The sequence below is a fragment of the Muntiacus reevesi genome, chromosome X (genome assembly GCF_963930625.1).
Source record: "Muntiacus reevesi chromosome X, mMunRee1.1, whole genome shotgun sequence".
Lineage (NCBI taxonomy): Eukaryota > Metazoa > Chordata > Mammalia > Artiodactyla > Cervidae > Muntiacus > Muntiacus reevesi.
In genome coordinates, this window is record NC_089271.1 from 32754682 (window position 1) to 32763821 (window position 9140).

Genomic DNA, 9140 nt, shown 5'->3' on the forward strand with positions numbered 1-9140 from the left:
GCTAGATCAATCAAATGTTCTAATCTTACCCTGCACATTATCCCAGTCCCCCCTTTTGAGCATAGCAACTTTTTAATATTGTTTTATATTGTTCAAAGAGGTTAAAAAAAAAACCCACAAATTTCAAGAAATTAAATCTCCTTTCTAGAGATGTTTACTAAGCATCAACTTGGCTGACATTCATGATTTTAAAACTCTTGAAAGGTACCATGGAATTAAAATTTCCAAGAAAATATTACCAGCAGCACAGTCTTTTCCAAAGCAATACTTTTCATCACTGTTACATCCAATGAATTTTTGTTTCTCATTATGTCTTAAACTCTTACTTTTTAAATAGTAATTCTTTCTTTGAATATAAAAAGAGCTTATTGCAATGTGGAGACCTTTACAAAGAACAATACAGTGAACCTTATTATTAGGTATTAGGCCAGAATCTGGACAAATATTATTCTTATACTAAATATAGGTATGCTTATAAAATCATTACACCTCAGAGATTATAATTTTTACAAAAACAGTGAACACTCACTAGTGAGTATAAGGAGAGTAGGTTGTAAATAATAAAGCTCATCAATTTCACAGCAGAATGTAAGATTTCTTTCAATGAATATAAGAAAGTGTTAGCCGTGCAGTCGTGTCCAACGCTGTGACCCCATGGACTGCAGCCCGCCAGGCTCCTCTGTCCATGGAATTCTCCAGGCAAGGATACTGGAGTGGGTTGCCGTGCCTTCCTCCAGGAGATCTTTCTGACCCAGGGATCAAACCTGGTCTCCTGTGTTGCAGGCAGATTCTGTACCATTTGAGCCACCAGGGAAGCCCTTCAATGAATATATCAGCAATCAAATATAGAAATGACTTTACCAGCAACAGTACTATACTTCGGATGAAGGGAAAAGCAAGTGTGTCCCAAATGCCTTAGGGGAAATTTAGTAGCATCACTATAAATGCCAGATATTCACTCTGGCATCAGATACACATATTTGAAACTCATTGACTTGTGTGACCCCAATGTTTCCAAATATTTAAGCTGCACCTGACAAAGGAATTGCTGTGTTAATACTTACCTCGGCCTTAGAAATAGTTCCTGTTTCAGAATGAAAGCATAATAATTTTATTAATAATGTTAATTGACTAAAATGCAAATAGCCAATAGGGGAAGATGGTATCAGCTTAAGTGATTCTGAAGATAAGCAATTGAGCTTGGCAATGTTGTATAATAAAATAATATGGCATTGTCATCAGGTTAAAAAAAACTCCATTTTCAGGGTAAGGAATACTGTTGTATGACCTGACATTAAAACCACAAATATATATAGTCCATCTAACCTCCTTTTATATATTTCTTAAATATTTAATTTTGGTGACAATAATGCTTGCTACTGAGTAGAAAGCATTTAAATATGAAAATGCCATATTATGTAACAGTGGTGTTTTAAAAGTATTCCATTGCATTATTTTGTTTTCTCTGTGTTTTCTGCACTTCACTTCTATTTTGTAATTAATGATCACTGTTTTCAAGGTTCTTTCATTCTTTTTTTATTCTTAAGATCACTCTCCTTTATTTTCAGATATTCTTTCTGGTTTGATGTTAAAAGCCACTTTATTTCAGGCAACCAATTGAAGATGAAGTCAAATAAGAAATTTAAAAAACAAAAATCAAACAAAAAACCCACCTCATCAAGTAACTCTTGGGCTGGGCAGCCCTCACTTCAGCATGCTATTCATCTTTTCTCGGTTTAAGAGAAACTTGTCATTGCAGAGATATTAGGCCTTGGTATTTACACTTTTTATTACATGCCCCTCTCCCACCCAAGGATAGTGAAAACATAAGGATTAAGTAATGCCTAGTAAGAATTATTTCCCTCTGTTAGCATTTTGAATTCTGTAATTTAATAGAATGTGAGGATTAAAAGGTATATGCTGCTGCTGCTAAGTCGCTTCAGTCATGTCTGACTCTGTGCGTCCACAGAGATGGCAGCCCACCAGGCTCCGCCATCCCTGGGATTTTCCAGGCAAGAACACTGGAGTGGGTTGCCATTGCCTTCTCCAAAAGGTATATGATATAGAGTAAAAGATACAGGAATCACCATGATAGGCTATGTGCTATTTGAGATAACAAGAAAGCAAAATTTAACACAAAGCAGAAAAGCCATTTGGTTACAAAAAATCATAGGAAAAAAAAAAAACAACAGTCAAAATGAAGCAGAGATGCCAAGAGGGAGAAAGAGATCCAACCACTGCCATGTTTCCTGATGAAACCAGCCTTGTTCTTGTTTTAGTTCAGGGGTATCCCCACAATAATTCTTTGAGCTGAGCTAAATTAAACTAAGTGAATTCCTGTTGTCTGCATCACAGTCATCATTGATTCTTCTCTCTTTTGCCCTACATCTAGTTTATATCCTTCATAATATTCATAGGATTGGAAATGGTCTCAGCATGTAAATAACCACTGATCAAGCCCACCATCATCTCTGAATTACAACATAGCCTCCTTGTTGCCCTGCTTCTGCCATTGTCCATTAAAGCCTATTCTCCAACAGGAGCCAGGGAGATATTTATAAATGCATGACAGATAATGTCATTTCTCTGTTCATAGCTTACAGTGGTTCCCCATCTCACACAGAGCAAGAGTAACAATGCTTGTAGATGCCTACATGACCTACCTCACCCCGAGTCTTGCCTCCTGAGACCTATCTTCAGCTCTCAACAGCTGTCCCCTTCATTCTTGTGCTCTGGCCTCCTTACTCTTCTAGAAATCTCACCAAAATGTATTTGCCTCAGTTATTTGCACCTGTTTCCTCTGCCTAGAAATTCCTTCCCCTAGATACCTGTTTGGTTCCCTCTCTCACCAAGAGATGTTGATGAGAGATCTCAAACATCACTTTGAGATGTTTCAGGCTTACTTCACCAATACCCCTGTTCCCTTCATCCTGTCATTATTTTTATAAGAATTATTACTCCCCGATGTAGCACATGTTAATTTATTATGGTTGTGGTCTGTCATCTCCTACTAGAATAGAAGCTCCATGACATTGATTTTGTGTGTGTGTGTGTGTGTGTGCTGAATCCCTAGAGCTTAAAACAGTAATAGGGACTTTAAAAAGCACTCAATAAATATTTAGATTAATACATAAAATTAGATATCATAATTATATGATTAGAACATTAAACGTCACATAGAAAAAGAATGTAAGATAATTAGAAAAGGTTAAGAAAAAGAGAATCTTAACAAGCAGATGGAGAAGCATGATAAAAAGTAAAATATGCACTTAAATCTTCACAATGACACCTTTACCATTAGTTGTCTAAAGATAGAGTACCAATATCAGAAATAAAGAGAAAAATAAGTTAGAATTAAAAGAAAATGACATTTAGTAACTATGATTAATTTAAAATGTAATAGTATAATATTTGTTTTTAATAGGATTTTTATATAAATCTAAGAGAAAAATATGAAATTGAAGAAGAACTGTGGAATGTATGACATAAAACTTATATTATTAATCAAATACTATGTTTTCCTAGTTTTATCACTTATTACTTTCTAATGCATAAATAAATTTCAACTTTATTTTATGAATATTTTAAGTTGTAAGTAAGCTTGACAGAAATTATGACTAAGAAAATATATATTACAGCATTAGCACACTGTGGCAGAAAACAAATATTTGAACAAAAAATGTATATTACTTTTCAAATAATTTCCTTAGAAGAAATACATATTGCCACCAAAAATTACAACACTGATCCGGGTGAACTGACATATTGCTTCCATGTCTGATTCCTAAGATTGTAATGCTTTTAGTACTTACTTGCCTTTGTTTTAGGATACTTGATGCTCAGGTGTGTGTATTAAAAACAGATTCCATTATGTGGTTTAGGTTAAATACAAGTGATTATGAGAGACATTATTACACCATTATTCATATATTTTCCAGGTATTGAGAAGATTCGTAGCAAACAATTCTTCCCTCCCTCCTTTCTCTTTCATTATTTTTTTAAACAATTTTTTGAGGGCTTATAATGTACCAGTATGGGCTTCCAAAGGGGTGCTAGTGGTAGAGAATCTGCCTGCAATGCAGACCTAGGTTCCATCCCTGGGTCGGGAAGATCCCCTGGAGGCGGGCATAGCAACACACTCCAGTATTCTTGCCTGGAGAATCCCATGGACAGAAGAGCCTGACTTAGCAGACTTGCATGCAACATACCTACACTGGGACAAAAATTCAAAATCCCTGCCCTTAAGACAAACCAGCAAATTATCTTTTCTTCTTCCTTTTTTCATTCCTTTCTTTTCTGCCTTCCTTTCTGCCTCTCTCTTTTAATAATACAAGTAATACAGGAGTACACCATTCTTCCCCCTTTTCCTTCATCCCTTCCCTTCCTCCCTCCCTTTTTCCCTCCTTTTCTTCCTTCCTTCCACAGGTAATGTAGGAATACACACATATGAAAGATCCAGATGATAAAGAAGTGTAAAAAGTGAAATATAGATGCCTCTCTTTGTCCTCCTTCTTGTATTCTACTGCTTAGAGAATCACCTTTGTCCAGAAATTGATAAGCAAATATTCATTTAAATTTCCATCCATTTACTTACACATGAATGCACAGAAACCCATATACATTTTGTTCCTTACATATAAGTATATATAAAATATTATTCTCTTAACCATAGCTACTATATTATTTTAAATAACTACAAAGTATTATACAGAGAAAGTGTAAAACAATTTATCTAACCACTGCCTTATGATGGCTATTTTGAACTTATTTGTTTATTTAGGTTAGACAGCCAATACTTCAAATGAATGTCTTGAACATTGATTATTCAATACATGTGTAGAGCTTCCAGAAAATAAATTCTTAGAAGAGTAATTGGAAAAAATATATTGGTGTTCACATTTTGGTAGATACTAATAAACTACCTTCCAAAAATGATTAAAACTTTTATTCTAAAAGTAGTCTACTCATGTGCCCATTTCCCACATTCCCACTAACATCTAATAGTTTTGATCTTATTTTAAAATGATTAGAAAAAAAATATGCTATAAGACCAAACTAGCATTCCAGTTTGGTCTTACAAGAAAATCTAGTTTTAACTGAAAATCATGGTATCTTAGGTCTGATTGTAGAATTGGTATGTTCTCAAACTATAGAGTACATAATGAGCAGTTCAGAGATATAAAGCTCCCTGATTTTAGGTAAAATTTAAAAACATATCTGTTGGAAAATAAATTTTGAGAGGAGAAAAAAAAAAGGAAAAAAAGAAAAAAATGCTAAAAAAAAGAAAAGAAAAAAATATGCTTTACAATGTTCTAATTTGTTATGTAAATTTTAATAATCTTGTGTACATTTTCTTATACCAACTGGTCATTTGTATTTTGTATTTTCTGATTTGTCTGGACTTTTTGCCCATTTTTTAATTGGGTAGTGTCATTTTTATGGAACACGTAGAAACTCCTCATAATTTCTGGATATTAATCATTGTTTATAAAATGATTTACAATTTTTTCCTACATTGTATCTTTTCATTTGACATTATTATCTATATTAAGATATGTTAATATTTTTATTTATGACTCTGTAGTGTTTAAGAAGGCCATTTCAACACTGAGATTTAATTTTTTCAACTACTATCATTTTTTACTGTGTAGTTCTTTAGTCCATCTAGAATTGATTTCTATGTATGATGGGAAATAGGGCCAAATTAAATGTATCTTCCTAATGGACAGCCAATTGCACTAGCAAGCACTTACTGATTTAGAGGAGTCTGTTCTTCACAACTGATTAGAAATCTACCACTCTATTCTAGACCACAGGCACTGCCATGATTAGAGTTGGCTACTCATTGGACTAGGAAATTTACATTTGTAGAATTCTAGAGTGTGATTTTCCTCATTATCTAAAACTTTTCCTTGATTTATTTCAGTTTCTCCAATGAGTATTTTTACCTACTTTAAGCTTAGTCTGAAAAAGCTAGTTATTACAGACTCATATTTTTTTTTCCTGCTAGAATATGTCTGGTTACAAAATCACAACACTATTTATTTTAGGCAATATTTATTTTAGTTACATCTTCACGGAGATATGTTGGTTTGATGGTTCTTTTTATAGAGTACCTAGTATTTTCAGGGTCAAAAACTCAGTTTCTGTACTACACTTTGAAGCATTATTCTGTAAATATTGGAAAGGCCTTTGCCCAAAATCTACCTTGAAAGTTAACATTGTAAAAATTAACTCTGCTTTTGTTGTTTTTAATTAATTAAAATTAACAATTTTTCTATGAAAAAGATTAAATTTATATTTACCAAGGCAATTATGATTGAACATCTGATTGTTGCATAAAGATTTTCCTTAAACTATAAGTGGGTAGATATTTTTTAAGTGCTTTGCTTTCAAAATATTATAGATATTTTAGATAATTTTTCAACATGATTTTCAACTATTTCCTATAATCTTACTACAAAAATCTGAAAATATATTGTCCTCAAAGCACAAAAATATTCTTATGTTTATGAGAAAAAGTTATATAGTTAATAATCATAAGAAAACTACAAAGCAGAATAAGAGCCTCTAGTTTATTGTCACTCTTAGTATCTCCAAAGAATTTGTAGTAATTTACAAGTAGACTACAGAGTATTACCTGTTAGTGACAGTATAATATATCTGATTTTATACTTTATACAATAGTGCATATCTTGTAATACTTTCTAATCCTTACTCTTTAGCAACAAGAAGTTATGAGGAGTGTACAGGATTAGGTTTTATAATCTCACATATTGAATAATCAGCCTCTGTTTCTAATTTGATTGTAACAAAAAAGAAGTTGCAAATATTATTCCAAATATGTATTAAATGAAATCAACTGGAAATTTAAAATAAAGTTATATTACTTTTTCTGTGATTCCTTCTTTAAAAATAATAATTCTTCTTGAATTTGCAAATCAAATATGTTTATTTTGATAAATTCAGATAATACAGTATACATAAAGTATAAATGTTATAATTTTTCTATGCATGTCATGGGCTCTCCTGGTAGCTGAGCTGGTAAAGAATTCACCTGCAATGCAGGAGATGCCAGTTTGACTCCTGAGTCAGGAAGTTCCCCTGGAGAAAGGATAGGCTAGTCACTCTAGTATTCCTGGACTTCCTTGGTGTCTCAGAGGGTAAAGAATCCACCTGCAATATAGGGGACCTGGGTCCAATTCCTGGGTTGGGAAGATCCCCTTGAGAAGGGAACAGCTACCCACTCCAGTATTCTGCCCTGGAGAATTCCATGGACAGAGGAGCCTGGCAGGCTACAGTCCATGGGGTCCCAAAGAGTTGGACACAACTGAATGACTTTCACTTTCACTTTTCATGTACATGCATATTCATATAGTTTTACCAGAGACTATTAAAGATTATATAATTAATAAACTAATATAATACATTCTTTTACCCCTGGAATTTGTAGCTATGTTATTTTATATGATTAAAGGGACTTTACACATCATTAATATTATGGACTTTAAGGTAGGGAGATTATCTTCAACTTTTCACGTGATCCTAATATAGTTACATGAGGCCTTAAAAGCAGAGAGCATTCTCTTAATTTGAGGTAGAAGAGAGATGAGGATGACAGGAAAGTTAGATTCCATCATGAGAAGGAATGAATGTGTCTTTGCTGGCTGTGATGAGAATCCAGCCAGCCAGCACCTTAAATTCAGACTTCTGAAACATGAAGCCAAGAAATAGCTGAGCCAACCTAGATGCCTAGCCCACAGAATTGTAAGGTAATAAATTTGAATTGTCACAATGTTATCCATATCATTATTTTAATACTATTATATCATGCCATTCATCAGTTCAGTTCAGTCGCTCAGTCGTGTCCGACTCTTTGTGACTCCATAAGTCGCAGCACGCCAGGCCTCCCTGTTCATCACCAACTCCCAGGGGACACCCAAACCCATGTCCATCGAATTGATGATGCCATCCAATCATCTCATCCTCTGTCATCCCCTTCTCCTCCTGCCCTCAATCTTTCCCCGCATCAGGGCCTTTTCCAATGAGTCAGTTCTTTGCATCAGGTGGCCAAAGTATTGTAGTTTCAGCTTCAACATCAGTCCTTCCAATGAACACCCAGGACTGATCTCCTTTAGGATGGACTGGTTGGATCTCCTTGCAGCCCAAGGGACTCTCAAGAGTCTTCTCCAACACCACAGTTCAAAAGAATCAATTTTTCTGCGCTCAGCTTTCTTCACAGTCCAACTCCCACATCCATACATGACCACTGGAAAAACCATAGCCTTGACTAGACAGACATTTGCTGGCAAAGTAATGTCTCTACTTTCTGATGTGCTGTATAGGTTGCTCGTAACTTTCCTTCTAAGGAGTAAGCACCTTTTAATTTCATGACTGCAATCACCATCTGTAGTGGTTTTGGAGCCCAGAAAAATAAAGTCAGCCACTGTTCCCCCATCTATCTGCCATGAAGTGATGGACCAGATGCCAGGATCTTATTTTTCTGAATGCTGAGCTTCAAGCCAACTTTTTTCACTCTCTTATTCATATATCTATATTATTCCAAGTTCTATAGTTTTATACTTACATTTAAATAATTTTATATAAAACATGTCTTTTGAATAAAATCAGCAGAAATGCTGCTAAACTTAAGCTTTTGTTTCAATATGTGGGTTGTGAAGGAATGTTTTGGCTTAGAGGAAGGACAGATTTAGTTTTAGCAATAGGGTCAGTCAGAGACCAGCTGGCATGGGAATTATTACATCACAGTGGTTCCCGAAAGAGGGAAGAATTGATTCTGTGAATGGGGAGCCAGAGGCTGGATGATTTGTGTTTTATCAAGAAAGGTGGGGAGATGTATGACAAATCTATAGCAAATATTTCTCTCAGTGGAAAAAACTGAAAGCATTTCTTCTCAGATCAGGAACAAGACAAGAGTGCCCACTCTTGCCACTATTACTCAATATGGTTTTGGAAGTCCTAGCCAGAGTAATCAGAGAAGAAAAAACAAAAGAATCTAGATTGGAAAAGAAAAAATAAAACTCTCATAAAACTCTCACTGTTTGCAGATGACATGATGCTCTATAGGTAAAACCTTATAGATGCCACCAGAAAACTTCTAGAGCTAATCAATGAATTTA